Below are 18,021 nucleotides of genomic sequence, written 5' to 3' on the forward strand. Positions count from 1 at the left end.
TGAAACATACTATATCACAAGGTGCAACATTTGCAGTCACTATAAGCCTTTTGCTTATGATTTTTTACTTTTGGTGATTAAGAAATGGTGTATAGTATACATATTTAGAATTGAGGTGGCAAGTGACTTTTTATGGCTGGTTAGTAGCTTGCCCCTTTAATGTTTGCCCCCTGCTATACAAAACGATACTATACTATACCTGGCAAGTAATGTTTTGCTTTGTTTTCTTTTTTGTTTTGATCTATTCCAAGAGTCCTTTTTTTCAGTCGTTCTTACTTTTTTATTAAGTTATTTCTTACCCTTTATTGTCTGTATACTTTTTGCTGTTAATTTTACTATGTGCTGTTTCTAGTTCTCTACCCATTTGACAATTTGTTCCGTTTTAATGGGATGGGGTTAAGCCGGGGAGAGATTGGCCATTTACATTCATGTTAAATACTGATTAATTTGGTCTTCAACCTCGTTCTAAACTGTACACCATCCATTCTCTTACCTGGGTGTGACCATTTGCAAACCCAAACTGTGCTCGATTTTACATATAGGTCTGCAATGCACGTGAATGTTAACCGAGCATGCCCATATTGAAAGAACAAAACATTTTCTCCTGGTATTTAGCATGCCTGTGTTTCAGTTCTTATTTTTTTGGATTATCTTTTAATGGTGAGAAGTGTGATGTTTGTTTTTATTGATTTGTGGGGCGCACCAAACCCTTAGGTAACTGGGCGCACAGCATAACAAGAATACATAAAGCTTGGTTACAGGTATAGAAAGGTACAAAGAGTACTTAGAAGTTGATTGTAACACAATCCTGATTGCTACCACTATAAAATCGACATACATTTTAGTAACCATTGACACTTAAGTTAACTCGTTCATCATTTAAAACCAATTTGTTTGTGTTTTCAGTCAAAGGTTCCTCATCGTTCAAGGTCCCGGATTTCACCATCACCATATACGGCTTACAACTGAGGTTTGAGGTTGACTGGTACCGCCAAACATTCTACCAAGGTATTGACATAATTGTGTTCCGTTCAGTTGTTTGGTTAACTTTTAGTTACACTAGACTTGTTTTCCCCCATGGACTTGTATGAGATCACCTGAATTTTCTGTTTGTGAGCTGAAAGGTGCATCTCTGTTAAGCCTCTAGGACTTTGAAAAATAGCATAGCATACTTTGAGGCAAATGGAAAGGAGAGGGATGAACTTGACTGCAGAGCGGCATAGGATTGGCTAGAAAGCAGTTTGTAGATTGAGGCTTATTTCACCTCAGTTTGAGTACAGAATATTTGCCCATTTGAATGTTGTAATGAAGAGGAATTCCTATTGTCTGGCAAATCCGTAGTATTCAGGAGGCAACATAGCGTAGAAGCTGCCAAGTGAACTGTTCTACACAGCAAGTGACGCATTTGAATAATTGTCAACTGAGCTCCGTATTTGATGGCACAAGGAGACCCCTTTGAATGCTGCTGTGCAATTTCTCTGTCACATCTTTGAGGTTGTTGTAAAGGTGGATAAAATTGGGATTTCATTTTACAGAATAAATTGTATTCTTAAATATATAATATGTACCTTTTTTGTTCCAAGTTGTGCCTTTGAGTTTCCCATGAGACGTTAGTGCATACCTTATTAGTGTAGCACAATTTGTATTCCATTGTTCAAACTTAGCTACTCTGGCTTTTCTAAAAAAAATTCTTGGCTGAAAAACTTCAAATAATTATGCTCAAGAAACAGATCAAAGGAGGGGCAACATCTGCGCTTTCACAGCACAAGGCAGAGAACAAGCAACACTCAATTGCTTTGTCGGGATTACTCCGTTACAATTGACCCATGACAAAAGCATTCTAGCGACCTATCGCTTAGCAAAGATTTACTTGACTTCTGAATTACATGCTCGGGAGGCATGGGGACACAGTTAAAATAAGGGCATGCTAGCAAAGCTCCAGAGATGAGGGGAGGAGAACACTAAACCTGTTCAAGGCCACTGTAAAATCCAAAATAGCAGCAGACCTTAATACAACCTCAGCCCATAACCCTCTGAGCCCATATGTCCCAAACACAGGCTAACTTGGTTTACACTACACAGGTACAATCCATGACCCTATACACGACAAGAGGAGAGACTGAAATATAAAAGCCAATTCACTCAAACTAGGTGTATTGGGTGTTCAAGAAAGAGCTGGAGGAGGGTGTTTGCAAGAGATTGGTGAGCAAGGAATCATTTGAAGAGAGGAAAGGTGGCAAGCATTTGCAGGGAGACCTAGTTAATGGGGAAAGAGGAGGGTTGCCATCTGGATGCAGTCTTTGGATCGGTATTACCCAATATAATTGATCGAATGGGTACATCTGGCCAAATTCGGCCAGTACCATTGGATTTATTAAATTCAATCAAATTGGGTAATCAATACCGAAGGTGGGGAGCATGGGTTGCGGGGCTGTCCCCCGCTTCCTCCGGATTGGAGGCAAGGGATGGAAAAAATATAGAAAAGAGAAAAGGGGACCCTGCAGCGTCAGATCCGACCCGTGTTAGAGGGATGGAACTGACGCTGCAGGGTCAGGAGAGGCAGCGGATGTGCAAAAGCTAAGTCGGGGATGTATTTGGGGGAGGAGGCAGGGTAAAGATTTGCGGGATTTGACCGTGTTAAAACTGTACTGCCAGCAAATTTGACTACGGTCAATTCCGCCGCTAACAATTATGCCACGGTAAAATCACACAGATCCTTTGGACAGGGATGAGGAGTGATGCCATCTGTAGGGAGAGTTATTAGAGGAGGAGCATTAATAGCCAAGAGCATTGGAGGTGAAAAGGCGAGCCTAATACTCGAAAGGAGAAGAAAGATGTATGTCCAGCAGACTAGAGGAGGAAGATTCCTTTACTCGGCATGAGAAGAAGCAAGGAGAGCAGGCAGCCCCCATAGCCAGACAACGAAGGAAAGTTGCTGCTGGCCAGTCTATCCAAGGGCAGTTACTAAAAGCCTATAGAGGAACGACGCAGTGCATTTCATCATGGGACAGGAAGGTTACGATGGGCGTAGTGAGATCGGGAATATCCCCAAGTGGTTGGTTGCAGTAGTTAAACTCCCCAACATGCCATACCATCCCTTGGAAGGCGGACCTCTGAACAAACGGATTGTCCTTTGACCAAACGGATGACTTACTGGAGAGGATTCAATAAAGTCTGCCAAGACGAGCCACGCACTTTATAAAGGACACTTGCTTCCTTTTCACGGGAGAACACTTGGGGGGAGATGCTTGCTTGCTTTGTTGTAAAATAAACCGTTTTTTTTCCTTTTTAAAGGCAATCAACATGCTTGTCTTAGATTCTTTGTGCTTCCTGCTCAGTCTGCCTTGTGGATTGAGATACACCACACAAGTAGCTAACAACAATTTGAGAACTTGACAAAAGTCCTGTAGAGCCACACCAATATTCTCCTCCATTTTAATGCCTAGGATAGACCATCTCGGTTCATCTGTTAATGGGTAACGTAGCATAGTTTCTAAAGAGGTCCTGATCCCACCCATAAATCTAGCCAGATGGTTTCATCAGATATGTTGTGTGAGCTGGACCCCCACAATCCCTAAAATATAAATCAGACCTTTTCTGTGTACGATTTATTCAACAGTAGTGGGATTGAGATCACCTCTATATGAGATTATATTGTTGGTCCAATGGTTGAGGTGAGGTTATGGCTTCTCTGTGTATACCCAAATCCCGTACCAATCCGGAGTGTTCAATTCCATATTCAAATCACTGTTTGTACCCAACTGAGGTAAGAATCTTTTATGTTGTAGAGATCATGCCCTTGGTTTAGCTTTCTCCCTTTAGGGCCTCCTCAAATTAAGATGGTTTCGCAAAACTTTGTTGTTCCAGTAAAGCAGCCACTCTTAGTTGCAAAAGTATATGCACTCTGTACAGTAGACGTCATTTTCTGTAATTTTCCTTTAAACTGAAGTCTGTATTAGATTCCTGAAAATAGATATTCTTTTTAGAAGATAATCCTCCTATTTTATGGTAATTTGCAATCTTCTGATATGGAAAACCTATTGGCCTACAAATCCTGATGATCAGGAATCTAGTTGAAGGGCAAGTGGCAAGATGTTTTATTGCTCTTAAATTCAAACTTTGTCCTAAATTGTGAATGTTAGTTTAGTAATGGGACTTTCTTGGCCCTATCTCGCCTCATGAGCCACAGCGTGTTTCAGATCTAAGACCCAGCTGCACCTTGTTCATAAACATCGAAGGCTTCTGCGACAGACTGCATCCATTCCCCATGGGTCTGAGCTGTGCTGCCTTAAAGTAACTAGCCACATCCAGGCATGGCGGTCTATCCCCCCACCCCCCACCCCCCACCACCGCCCTGTAGATGGAAACAATATTCTGTTTTTATATTTCCATTCTTATGCAGGTGGATTATTTCTTCCCTCCCTGTGGATCGTGACTGGGAGCGTTTGAAGCAAATCTAGCCCTTGGTCGGTGGGTGGTGCATGGGTAGGGGGTTATGGCGTGTCGGACAATGGGGTTTCTCCCTACCCACTTAATGTATATTGCCCCCCACGTAGGGCCTCCTGGATGAAATCAAACGTTTTGCTTAACTTTGTCCAAAAACGTTCAACAACCTGGTTGAAAACCTTGTGTCTAAGACACGAAGGACTGACCGTTGTTTGCACGAGTGTACTTTGTTTATTGGGTAGAGAATCATTCTGTTGTCTGCTGCACTTCTGTAGGGAATAAAGGCTGATTGGTCGGCACTATAAGGGCAAGCAAAGAGATTTAATGCAGTTGGATGAAATCCTGGTGTACATTTCTGTGCCGATTAATGCACTATTATATGCCTTCATTGTTAGCAGGATACCTATTAGGCTTCGGTATTTCAGTGTGACCTATCTGTTGTGGGGTGAAGTCTATCCATTTTGTCCAAAATAATGAAAACAAGTTGTCAAATGAGGGAGAAACGGTAGTGCAAAACTCATAGAAACTTGGATTTTATTTAATGAGATGTGTTCACCCTCAGATATTCATCTGACATAGGGTACTCCCTCCTCTGTTCAGGAGTGGGTATTCGAAGACATCTGAATCTCCTTAAGATATTGCTCCTGTTTGGTTACCGAAAGATTATCCACGCTGTAAAGTAAGGTGTACAATTTTGCAAACATGCACTGTTCATCATTTTCAGTACCTATTTCCCTTGCCGTACTGCCTTATAAAAGTTTATATTAATGCCTTATTTGTGTAAGCCTGAAGACGCCCAGCAAGTAGTGCCCCATACCTAGTGCCATTTTGAAAACAAATCACTCTTCACTCTTTGATCTTTGTGTACTTTCAAGTTTATTTAAAATGAGGCTACTCAGTTGGTCGCTGGTCGCCATTAACTTACTCTTCGCCAATGCCAAGTAGTCTCCCCCCCCCCCCCCCCCTGTCCTGTGCCTCAGTTTGAACATTTGCTTTCATAGCTTTTCCTCTCAGCATGCACGCCTTTCAGCATTAATCAATAACTGAAGACGTTTCAGGGTCAATGGGGATGTTTCTATCAAAAAAGGTAAAGGTAGTTTCTTTTAGTTTGTGTGTAAAGTGGATCTCTTAGCAGGTTCTGTTTCTAGATGCCACAAATCCCTCTTCCCCACCAAAGGCTGTCCATCAGTAATATTTGCAGAGATGGGGGCCTATCGTGCCAATCAAAGCATTCATAGCTTTCTTGACTAATATTTGTAAAAGGAATAGCATGTCTATTCATGAGTATGTATGAAGTACATAGGACTAAAAGGAGAAATGCTTTCATCAGAATGAGAGCCTCTGCCCATTCACCAGCCCCAGTGTTTTAAGTTTAGCTTTAAATCTGTCAGACATCGCTCCAATTGGGCTGACAACTTGGCAGCATAAAAATGTAAATCTGGATTGATATTGATATTGCTATTGAAATTGTCTGCCATTATAATCACTCCCTCCCTGTGTCTCTCAACCATTCTTGAGCAGGATCTGAGAAAGGGATATTGGCCCTGGTTTTTATCATGCGTAGCAATTGCACAGGGATTCTCCTCTCCCACTTTCCCTTTTTAGGAAGAGATCTCTCCCCTTAAGGGCAGCAGTCTTCCTCTCAACTACTCAAAGTAAACCCTTTTACTAAATAATATAGCAATTCATGCACTTTTGGTTGTCCTAGCACAGGGAACAAATTGTTGTGGGTAGGTCACAGGAGTCTGCATCAAAGGCTCTTGGGAGGTGAAGCTCCAGCATGATGACGGAATCAGGTGTGAGAAACCTGAAGGTATTCTCGCTCCTAAACCCCTGGGACCCTCTACACAGGTGGCCACAGGAAAGCCATCGCTATTGGATCCCAACCCTGTGGGCAGAGAAGCGAGGGAGGATTACCTGGATGGATGGTCCTGCAGGGCTAGGAGTGGGGTGATCTTGGCCGAGACATGGAATCCCCCTTTGCCCATTGACAACCAACCCTTGCCCAACCTTCATAGGCTGCTAAATGCAGTTCCCCTCATTTTTCCACAATTAACACTTGACAGTACTGGGACAAAGAAGAGGCAACTATGAGCAATGAAGACTATGCTCTTTTACCACTCTGATACTAGGACAATGAAGATGCCTGCTAAGAACTGTGAAGTTTCAGGCATGTCCTTTTGATTATGGCCATGCAGGGCTAATGGCACATTCTCACCTGTAGCCTATCAAGGGGCTGCAGGTTTATAAAAGGAGACCAACCTAATGGAAGGGAGAGCGATGGGAGAAGCAGCAGGGAGGGCGGTGCAAGCTGCTGGAGCAGGACGCAGAGACGTTGGGGACTACGGAGATAGGCGGTCCATGGAAGCGTGGCATGGGAGCTGGGACTACCTGGAGTAGGCTGAACAAGGTGAAGGGATCTATGAGGGAAGGCTGCCCCTGTCCTTGTTGTTTGAAGTGCTCGTTCCCCTGTGTGGGAGGACCAACAAAGGAGTGACCGAGGGGCAGGAGCTCTGACACTGCAAGCAGAAGGCTGTGTGATCCGCGCTGCAACAAGAACTATGAAAGCGACTAGTAAGTTTCTAATGAATGGGAAACCAGGTGCACAAGTGTGTGGACTTTATTTAGAATGGATTGTGTCCTCCCACGTATTCCTCATCTTTGACACTTGTCCAGCTTCAGCTGCTTCTGAAAAGATTGATTTTCGGCAGAGGGCGCTGTGCGTCGAGATGCCCTAGAAGGCATATTAGCACACGCATTGCTGTTTGGCCTAAGTTCAGTTTCTTTCCCACAACGGCGATAGACTGTTTGAAATGCCAGTCCATGACTGGAAAAGCCTTGAGGGAACGGAAGGGGAAGCTGAAGGTAGGCAAAATCCCTAAAAGAAAATCTCCTACCCGATCGTAAAACCTTCGACTGACGAGTCGAGAGCCGACTCTGCTCGGAGGAAGGCCAAGTGGTCCAGGTTGAGGAGTGGCTCACACCACTCTTCTTTGTCCTCTAAGAAATTGAAGAGAAGGCACCGGATGTCGCCTTTTGTCATCTGACGCTCCCCCCCCCCCCCCCCAATGAGTTGCTTGCCCAAGTAAGAAATCCACTCCAGCCGATTGGGAAGCCTTCAGGGCTGAAATGCTTAAGATTTTTGCAAAACAAATCAGCCATGCTCCTACCGAGCCTTCGAAAGAAGCCAGAAAGGAAAGGTCTCTTCCTAAATCCTGTGTGCCCTAGAGCCCGGGAAAAAGGCCTGATGCACATCGTGAGCCTTTTAGGCCTCGGTCCGATATTTTATCGAAAGATCATTCGAAACATAAGGAAAGGTCGAGGTCGTCGACACCTGGGGCGCCTTCGCCCGCCAAACCCTCAACGTCATTGACGCCAGCTACGTCACCTTTTCCAGCTGTGCCGTCGAGGCTGAGCACCCCTTCTTTAACGGCGATGATAAAAAAAAGCATTGACAACTTCTGTGGCGTATAAGATACATTTGCCAAAAACGGACAAAATATATGCCCGCTGCCTAAAAAAAGAATTCTTTAAATCTTACTTTGATTTTTAAAGAAGAGGCGCTGTCTGATGATGAAGCCCCATTTGGCCTACAATATGGTACACCCAATGTACCACAGAGTTTCATCTCAGAAGAGTCCAGAATGAAGGACCTTTATGACAATTTGCAAGTGGGGTTGATAACTCACCCAAACTTGAATTTGGGAAGCCGGAGGCTGGGGAGCATGCAGATGCATCCTCAAGGCAGCTCATCTAAAAGGTGATGGAATACATGGGTTGGAGTAGGTCTCCATTACCATATGAACAAGACGACCTTACTGAAATTCTTGACAAAGGTCCACAATCGGATCCCATCTTGCCTTTACATATGGCATTGCAGAAAAGGGTGGCTAGGAACTGGGAGACTCCAGAGTCCAATCCGGCAGTTGATAAGAACTTAACTAAGAAATACCGCTCTTCGAGTAGTGACCCTGTCTAAACATCACACTCTGGGGAGTCTGGTGGTGCAGGCAGCTACTGCTACTTCCAAACAAGTGGCGTACCCTAACATCCCCCCCTGATAGGGACGACAAACGCGTAGATGGATGGGCAAGGAAGGTATTCTCTGCAGGGAGCATGGCACTAAAATTGACCAACTCCACTTGTGCCCTCGCAAAGTTTATGTACACTCTATGGGATTGTATTTCCATGGTGGCAGAGCACATTCCCGAAGGGGATGAAAGAGACGGCTTCTTAGTTATTATTAGAGATGGCAAAGAGGCCATGTGTGACTCTTCAGTCAGGTTTGGATTCTGTGGATAGTATCGTCCGAACCATGGCTACCAGCACCGTTATGCGCAGATTTGCGTGGTTGAGAAATTCAGGTTTTGCACCGGATGTGCAATTTAGACTTCACAACATGCCTTTTGACTGGTCTCATCTTTTTGGCAACGAGGCTGACTAGAGCCTTGAGAAGTTGCAGACCTCAAAGGAGGCAGCCAAATCTTTAGACGCCGCTCTTGGGCAACCTCAGCCTTTTCGCCCTAGTGGGCAACCTTGGAGGGTTAAATCTTTTCGCTACTACTCCTCAGTTGGAAGGGCGAGAGGAATGGCCAATCAAAGAGGCCAGAGAAGATTTCCTCGTGGTGGACGAGGTAGAGTTGCAAAGCCAGCTGAAGCATCAGCCTCCTTACCATCTGCTTCTGCATCAGTCGCTGCAAAAACCACTCTGAGGTCTTGAGTCACAGTTCACTAGTTGGGGGCAGACTATCTCAGCATCTGGAAGAATGGCGAGACATTACTTCGAATGCTTGGGCTTTGGAAACGGTAGCCCACGGTTACTGCCTTCCTTTCATAAAGAGACCTCGGAACAATCCACCAGGAACCACTCTTTGAGGATTCGGGATTCGGTTTTTCTGCAGGAAATTATAACCCTGCTAGAGAAAGGTGCTATAGAACCAGTGCCTGCAGCGGAGGGGAACAAGGCATGGTACTCCCCTTATTTTGAAATACCCAAGAAGGACGGCGGACTGAGACCTCCCCGTGAGGGTTCAGGTGTCTGAGGTTGTGGCAATGGAATGCGAGGATTTTGTTGGCGAATGGGCAGGAGTTGAAGAAAGAGTTGGTAAAAGTGGGTGATGTTGATGTCGTATGTGTTCAGGAGACATGGTTAAGAGAGGGTATTAATTTTCGTTTTCCGGGATATGTGTTTAGGAAAGATAGAGTGGCGGAACGTGGGGGAGGGGTATGCATTTTGGTGAAAATTGGTATTCAATGTTCTGTCCTTGAGTTTGGAGGGGAGTTGGAATTGATTGGAGTGAGGTTATTTACGGGTTCTGATGTTTGGTGATTTTGAATTTCTACAATCCATGTAGACCTCTTGAAGTGGGGGCTTTATATATTCTTTGTGGGGATTTTAACTGTCACAATACGTTGTGGAATAGTGCTATGACAGATGTTAATGGTGCTAATTTGGAGGTGATGGCTGATGAGTGTGGACTTGTTTTATTGAACCAGGGCATACCAGGACTGACATTCATACCGGTATGGCATCTTGTTTGGATTTGACATGGGTATCAGCATCTATGGTTTCTAAGTGTGTTTGGAAACTGAGGACGGATGGGGAAATGGGGAGTGATCATGGGTCTATATCCGTAGAGGTAGGTGTCAGGGTGGTGAAGTCAGCAAGTCCAGTCCCGAGGGGGTGTAAATTCCATAATTTGGATTGGGCGAAGTTTGGAGAGGGGTGTAGCAGGTTGATGGGTTTGGGTGATGCTCAGGGGTAGGGCGTGCCACCCACTGTGGATGCAATGGATTTGGATCTGCAAGATATCTTTCGGAGTGTTGTGGCAGAATTGGCCCTGGCTCGAGGTAAGATCTTCCAGAAACTTGAGGTCCTGGGGTGGTCGTCAGAATGTATATCGGTAGTTCAGGATAGGAAAAGGAAGCAGAGAAAGGCCATGCGTACTAAAGCAGCGGCGGACATTGTCGCATATAAAAAGGCTACGGCACTGGTTCAGACAGTGATTTGATGTCATAAGCGGATGTATTGGAGGCATTTTTGTAGGACTCTCTCTAGTGATACATGTTTATCAAAGGTGTGGGCAAGGTTTCGGAGTATATCCGGGCAGGCGAAAGGCAGCAATCTGATTTCAGTGATTACAGATGCGGGGTGTGACATGGTGGATGATGGTAGTAAAGCAGAGGCATTGGGAAAGTATTTTGCGGGTGTGTGTTAGGGAGAATTCTCATCTATGGCCAATTTCCCTCACCTAGAGAGTCCCCCAGCAGCTTTGCTGGACTTCTGGAGTTTATTTCTTTCCACTGGGTCAGAGTGAGAACTTTTCCCCCACTCTTACCTGTGTTTTGCTGTGTGTTTCCACCTGTTTTTGTGATTGTGGGCTCTGAAGGACACCACTTCAGTAGCCCCCTTCTTTGTGTGTCACACAGCACCTTTTGTGCAGTGGCACTGGGTTGTCCTTCAGACTCCCACCGACTCCATTTCTGAGGCGACTACTGTCCCCCAGAAAAGGGAAAAGTTACCATTAACTTTAGTTAGTCAATCTACCACAGATCCCGTACACCCCTTCTTCCATGGAGTACTGGAAAGTTTTGCTCTTTTAACATTTAGACATGGCTAGTGGCAGTGGTATCTACCCTAACTTTCTACCGCGGTTATCTTATATAACCGTGGTAATATTGTAGGCTATTGTGTTAGCCTAGAACTTAGACCAGCTTGACCAAATGCTTTTTCTTTTGGCTCCGGTGCGGTTTATTCGCCATTTCTTTTTGTTAAACTCCTTCTTGTGTTTTACTTTGCACTGCAAACCAGATTTGCCTTCTTTGTTCGCTGTCTTTTGGCGGGCTTCTACCTAGAAGCCCTCCTCAAGGCGCCTGGGTGTCGAGGTGGGCTGGATGTGAGGGAGGGGTGTAGTCACTCCCTACACAGGGTATCCTAGGAAACACAAGTCGCACTTTGTTACAATTGGTCAAGGTGTTTGTCCGGGCTGGACAAACCCCCCTGCTGCGTGATTGACAGCCAGGCTGTGTGAATGGGGGTTTTGCACATAAAAGGCAGGTCTCTTGGGCTAGAAGTCGGAGAAAGTCGCCACTGGAATTGTAAGGAACCGACTAGAAGCGGAGAGAATGACGGCTGCTCCAACTACCTTCCCGGTGAAGCCCTGCTGCAGTCCTGAGCTATCTACCTTCAACGACCAGAGAAGATCCAGTCCGGAGTCTTCTTCCCTTGAGCTTGGTGGGAACAACCAGCTCATCTTCCACAGCTAGAGGATCCTCTTCCTTGGTCGAAATCGCTACACACAGCTGTAGTGGTCCAGATAGGCATCTGAAGAGCCTCTCCTGTTTTTAAGGAGCGCACCTTTTATTCTGTGTCGCTGCTGCCGGCCTCATCCCTGTGTGGTGCAGACCCCCTTCAGACGTCCTCCTTTACAACGAAGCTCCAGGAATCGTGGGTCTGCGGGAAACCACTAGGAACAACTGCCAGGGCACTAGCTGCACCGTTGGAACAAGGTACTGTGTTCTGCTTGAGGAAACTGGGTGAATCCCTTTTCTTCATTTCCAAGGTTTGCCCTTGTCTGCCCTCCTTCTTATAACTTTTGCTTCCGAACATTGACAATATCGAAGTACTTTTGGCTACGTTGAATCTTGAACTATCTGACTGTGTGATCCTCGGCAACAGACCCCGGTGTCTCTCAACCCTGGCTCCGGCCCTTTGACTTTCAAACTCCTGTCTTTGAGTGTTTCTTGATCTTTATTGATATGGAGAAGGCGTATGATATGGTGTGGAGGGATGGGTTGCTATTTGTGTTGCGAAAGAAAGGTGTTGAGGGGAGGATGTTTTCCCGGATTAAGGATTTTCTGATGAATAGGGCTTTTCGAGTGCGTTTTGGGCACGCGTTGTCGCAAGAGTTTTTGATGGAAAATGGGACACCTCAGGGTAGTGTTATCAGCTCTATTTTGTTTGTTGTAGGGGTGGATGGCCTTATAGAGAGAGTTTGGGAGTGTGGTTGTCAGGTGGGATTCTATGCAGATGATGGAGTGATTCGGGTTAGGGTGAAGGCGGGAGGAGTGATTCAAGGAACGTTGCAGGAGGCTTTGGAGGTAATGGAAAGGTGGTGCCAGGATTGGGGATTTAAGGTGCCCTCCTCTAAAACGGTATGTGTGTTGTTCAACAGACGACTTAGTGGTGTCAGTTTGGATCTCAAAAACAGCGGGGATGAGGTGGTTTGGGTGACGGAATTTCGATTTCTTGGTGTGCTCTTGGATCAGTGCCTGTCATGGAAGTTACAAGTGGAAAAGACGGTGGCAAAGTGTAAACAGCGTTTTAATTTGTTGAAGGCGGTGTCGGGTCAGGAGTGGGGTGGAGGGCAGAGGAGTATGAGGATGCTGTATGTGGGGTTGGTCAGGAGTGTGCTGGAGTTTGGAGTTCACCTGCAGTGCAATTATAGTAGGACTCGGCTTAATGTGTTGGATGGTGTCCAGGCAAGGGCAATAAGAATTGTGACTGGGACTGTTCGGTCATCCCCCACAGAGGCCGTGCAAGTGTGGGCAGGGAGGTTTCCAATGGATTTGAGAAGGGAGGCGCTGAGTGCTAGGTATTGGCTGTGTTGTAAGTCCCTCAGTGTGTGGCATCCTGTGAAGAAGTGTTTGGAGGTTAGTTGGATGCATGCTTATAAGAGTGCGAGTTGGGAGAGGAAAGGGGGGACTTTTGGATTCCATGCAGACATGCTGGTGAAACGATTGGGGGTGGAAGGGTTGTGTATGGTGGAAGATGTGGATAGGGTTGTAGGACCATTTGGATGCATCATGATCCAATTGTTTGGATCTGGCCAAGGTGGTGACCAAGAAGGGTGGTGATAGAGGGGTGATTAAGAGATTGACGGTGCAGTATGTGGAGGGTAAAGTTGGCGCTCAAGTATATACGGATGGTTCCAGGGATCCGGAGAGGAACCGGTTTGGTATGGCTTGCTATTTTCAGGCGGATGAGGGGTTTTGGGTAGCTAGGTTGTCGGATGATGTATCCATCTGCACAGCTGAATTAATGGCTATTAATATGGCAGTGTTTTGGATTATAGGGAAACAGTTGGCTAGGGTGGTGGTGTTTGTGGATTCGATGAGTGCGTTGTTGGCTAACAAGGAGGGGAATTGTGATAGGAGAGATATAGTTGCGCTCATTAGACAGCGATTAGAGTAGTGTGTTGCAGGTGGTACCGTGGTGGAGTTGGCTTGGGTTCCCAGTCATTATGGTGTCTTGGATAATGAGTGGGTGGATCGGGCTGCGTATGGGGCCACGTTGTGGGGGGAGGTGGATGTGAAATGTCCATTGAGTGGGGCTGAGATACAGGGGATAGTATGTGGAAAAATTAAGGATATGTGGCAGGATCAATGGGATATGAGTTCAAAAGGACGGCAGTTGTATGCAGTGTGCAGGGAAGTGTGGGTTCGGGCTTTTGAGGGGGGGTAGAGTTGACACGAAGAGAGGAAACTATTTTGAATTGCCTTAGGGTGGGTCACGCGGGGTTGGCAGGATGGATATGTTTGATGGGTAGAGTTACATCAGCGGCGTGTGATGCTTGCGGGTGACCAGAGTCTGGGCCTTATTATATGTTGGATTGTGTGAAGTATGATGTGCAGCGGGAATTACTCAGTCCGGATGAGTGGCATTGGGGTAGTTGTACCAGGGTTATCTGATCTGTTCAGTTGGAAAAGAGGGGTGGTGAATGAACAGTGTAGGTTCCTGCTTCAGTTTGTGCGGGAGACTGGAAAGTGGGATGAGATCTAGTGGAGGTTGATGGCTGATTGGTGCTCTTTTTGGTGAACATCATCTTAATAGATGGAAATAGTCGGCTTCAGATTTCTGGAGTCTTCCTAACAAGAAGAAGGACTGAGACCCATCTTGGACTTAAGACTCTTGAACAAAGGATACTTGAACAAGTTCCTCAGGAAGGACAAGTTCAAGATAGTCCCACTTTCTCAGATCATTCAGGCGCTCCAACTTCAGGATTGGTTGGATTCATTGGACCTTAAGGATGCTTATTTCCATGTTCCAATGCATCTCAAGCACAGAAAATACCTGAGGATCGCAGTTGGCAGTTCTCATGATCAATTTTGAGTTCTGCCATTTGGGCTAACCTGCGCCCCAAGGGTTTTCACTAAACTGATGGCGGTGGTGGCTGCGAGTCTCAAGGGGGGGGCAGGGATTCACGTCTACCCCTACCTAGACGATTTACTGATCAGGGCGGGTTCTCCCGAACAAGCCCGGGATCATCTCAACATCACTTGCCACTTTCTTCAGACTGGGCTTCTCCCTCAATTACAAGAAGCCCCATATGACTCCTTCTCAGATGCTCCAGTACATAGGAGCTGTACTAGATATATCCTTGGGAAAGAGCTTGCCACCCATGAATTGGGCAACTTCCCTGTTAGCATTACTTCCTTGAATATTTTTTCTAATATGGAAGCCCAAATTTCTGGATTTTTTTTTTTTTTTTTTACTTTCTAACTTTCCATTATCAAGACCATCAGGGTGCTGTGCTCGAGACGTGCTAAGTTTCGAGATGTAAAACATCATGTCATAATCAAATTGAAATGAGTGATTCCAGTTTACACCATTTAACCTCAAATGGAAGTTTGAGATAGGAGTTTGGTAAATTTGCTTGAAATAATCGCACCAAGGTCTTGCTGCAACTGAGTTTATTTGCACTGAGTTTTGATATTTATGTTGCCTTGTTTAATAAGCCCCATATTTCAGCTGATGACTTGTAAGCGATTTTTTTGCAGCAAATGTTCACTATCTTTTTGATGGCATATCGCTTTTCTCCCTCTTTGCCAATTCTTAAATACTGCCCTCAGGTGGTTGATTTTGTATAATCTTTCTTCTATTGGTAACTGTTTCAACATTCTTATCTCCCATCTCAGTTCGGCTTTTTTATATTTAACTTCAATATCGAAGACATGAGTATGTTTATAATTGTTTTCCTGCGCAGCTCTTTGTACATAAGCATATTTATGCATTTCTGATGCATATCCCTGCCCTGGATGATTTGACAATGCCCTATCAAAATCGTTTAAAGCTATTTCCGACCATTTTAAATGATTTCTGGCATTATTCGTGGTATGATGACCCTTGTATTCCTGTGTTTTATGTGCTGCTTTAATTCTCACTCCCACGTTAAGCACAATTGACCATGATCACTTTTAGAGCTCCATTTAACATCCAGGGTTTGGATTTTGTTAATCAATCCAGAATTTACAAATACATAATCAATAATGGCTTCCATGGGGCCATTGCGCCAAGTACTGGCAGCTGGTGTATTACCCTCTACTGCGCCATTCACCATTATAAATTGCCTGTCTTCCATTTTGTACTCCCATCTTTGTGACTCTAAGGTTCGTTTTTTTACCCCTTTTTTGTATTAAATGAAGGTTTAGATCACCCATAATTATAACATAATCTATGTTCTTTTCCAATGATATTTTGGTAAGAACTTAATCTGAGTGTTCGAAAAATGTATCTGGTGTCAAGTGGGATCTCCCCCAATAGATGTTGATGATAAGTACTGTGTGTATATATGTATATGTGTATATATGTGTGTGTGTGTGTGTGTATATATATATATAATATAATCTTTTTTGTCAATTTCACGACTTGTATAAAAGGTGTAATCGGATCATACATGGACAATGCAAAGCCTTTTGCTTTTTTTACTGCTATCATTAGGCCCGCCATTGGGCGTTCCCTAGACAGCAGTAAAGCGGGGAACCAACAGTATTTCATATTCGTCCCATATTGGGGTTTCTGCCATCCATGTTTCTTGGAACACCAACAAATCAAACCTATTTAAATTAAATCGGTACTCGTAGAGTCAATGAGATGCGAGAACCCCCGGGTGTTCCAACTCATGAGATGGATTTTTTCTACTGTTGGGGATTGCTATGCTTGGTATTGGTTTCCCATATCAATTTGCCTTGCACCATTTCTTCCATATATTTATGGGCATCTCTTAATATCTTCTGGTTTGTCTCCATTCACCTTCTGAGCATCATCTTTATACAATTTGAAGCCCATTAGATGTAATGTGTCCTTTGCATGCCAGAGGATGTCAGCTAGAATAGCAGAACATACTGATATTCGTGACTTTGATAAGTCCTGGTTATCCAAGAATTCAATTCTTTTGATGTCTGATGAATTTATGTTCTGTAACTGCGGTGTCTCTTTGCAGATATTTAGAACACTAGACCGATTTTAGGTCAAATTGGTCAAAAGGATGCTCTCTACATTCAAGAATAAAACGGAGACGAGTCCCATTTCGATGATTATTTGGATTTGCTTTGTTTTATATGTAGATTCTTTAACCGTAGCAATATTCATCCTCCATTGTGCAGTAGGTTCTGAATTAATTACATCTTGCACATTCACTCTGGGGTTCGTTTGCCAAATCCTTGGCCCATTTAAACTTGGCTGGTACCCTGGGATTAATATTTGTTCTGCATTGGTTCTTGCTAATTCGTATTCTTTGTTCTTATTGGTCATGTATTGTTCAACAGTTTTATTTCCTCTCATTTGTGTCACAGCCATCCCCACCATAACTTTTCCCTGGTTCAACAGATGGATTAGTAGACTCCGGGTTCTGATGCGTTAACCTTTTAGTTCTATCTTGCATTAGGGTGGTTTCCTCGTCAAGTGGTTTATAGGTCAAATCAATCGTTGGTATTTCCTTATCGCTAGTAACCTGCTGTGCTATTACAACATTAATACCATTCCCCTCCTCCTTTTTACCTTTTTTGTTTTGAGGAGTTTATTATTTTCAAGCGTCTCGTTTTTGCACTTGTTTTAATTCCTCTTTGTATTTTGACTAGCTTTTTTTGTATTGATTCTCGATACTTTAGTTTTTCCTGTGCCCATTTTCACTGGTGTACTGAGATCGTTTACTTGTGACTTCATACTTTTAATGACTGGTCCCTCGATTGCTGCGCTATTAACCTCATTACTTTTGGCAAATATAACATGGCATAACACATTTGTCTGATTTTTCTCACCTCCACCTTTTGGCACTTCTTCTACTATGCCATTAACCTCGGTACCTTTAGCAAACATATTATGACACAGCACATTTGGCCGATTTTTCTCAGTGTCCTTCAGTTTCTCTATGACTTGTGTTGTTTTTTTTGTTTGTTTTTTTTGCGCAGCATTACTAGACCCCTGATCTTCTGTAGTCTTACTCTCGTTAGTATCTGAATTCCAACACCTATTAAACTACAATGTCTATAGATTTCATACTGAGGCTCACTGTTCCTTCTTTCCTCAGGATTTCTGCTTTTTGACTCGAGATTTGCGTCAATAGGATTGTTTGGTAATTGAGTTTTTGATCCATTGCTTCATATAGCTTAGCAAGAGATAATAGGGCTATATTCATAGCTGCTATGGTAGGATTCACATTCACTTGCGTAATTTGATCATCACTAATACCCTCGCTAGGCCTTAGTGCTTGCTGACTTTTGCACACTTCATTTGGTCTTCCAGGGGTCGGTGGAATGAATGGACAAGGAGTTTATAGAGCCCTCACGGTCAGAACA

The 18,021-nt window shown here is 44.3% G+C and overlaps 1 protein-coding gene across 9 annotated transcripts in view; it reads left to right on the plus strand.

Annotated features, from left to right (window-relative positions):
- Window positions 1-18,021, plus strand: part of ATP6V1A (ATPase H+ transporting V1 subunit A) — a 1,210,625-nt gene that overhangs the window by 172,173 nt on the left and 1,020,431 nt on the right. For 8 of the 9 annotated variants that reach the window (XM_069635876.1, XM_069635872.1, XM_069635874.1 and 5 more), the window contains one exon: window positions 907-1,008. The exons of the other annotated variant lie outside the window; for it this stretch is intronic. The gene's annotated coding sequence lies outside the window, so the exon portion shown is untranslated. The remainder of the gene's footprint in view (window positions 1-906; window positions 1,009-18,021) is intronic. 9 annotated transcript variants of the gene reach the window in all.

This window comes from Ambystoma mexicanum, chromosome 7p (genome assembly GCF_040938575.1).
Source record: "Ambystoma mexicanum isolate Mex_15411 chromosome 7p, UKY_AmexF1_1, whole genome shotgun sequence".
Taxonomy (NCBI): Eukaryota; Metazoa; Chordata; class Amphibia; order Caudata; family Ambystomatidae; genus Ambystoma; species Ambystoma mexicanum.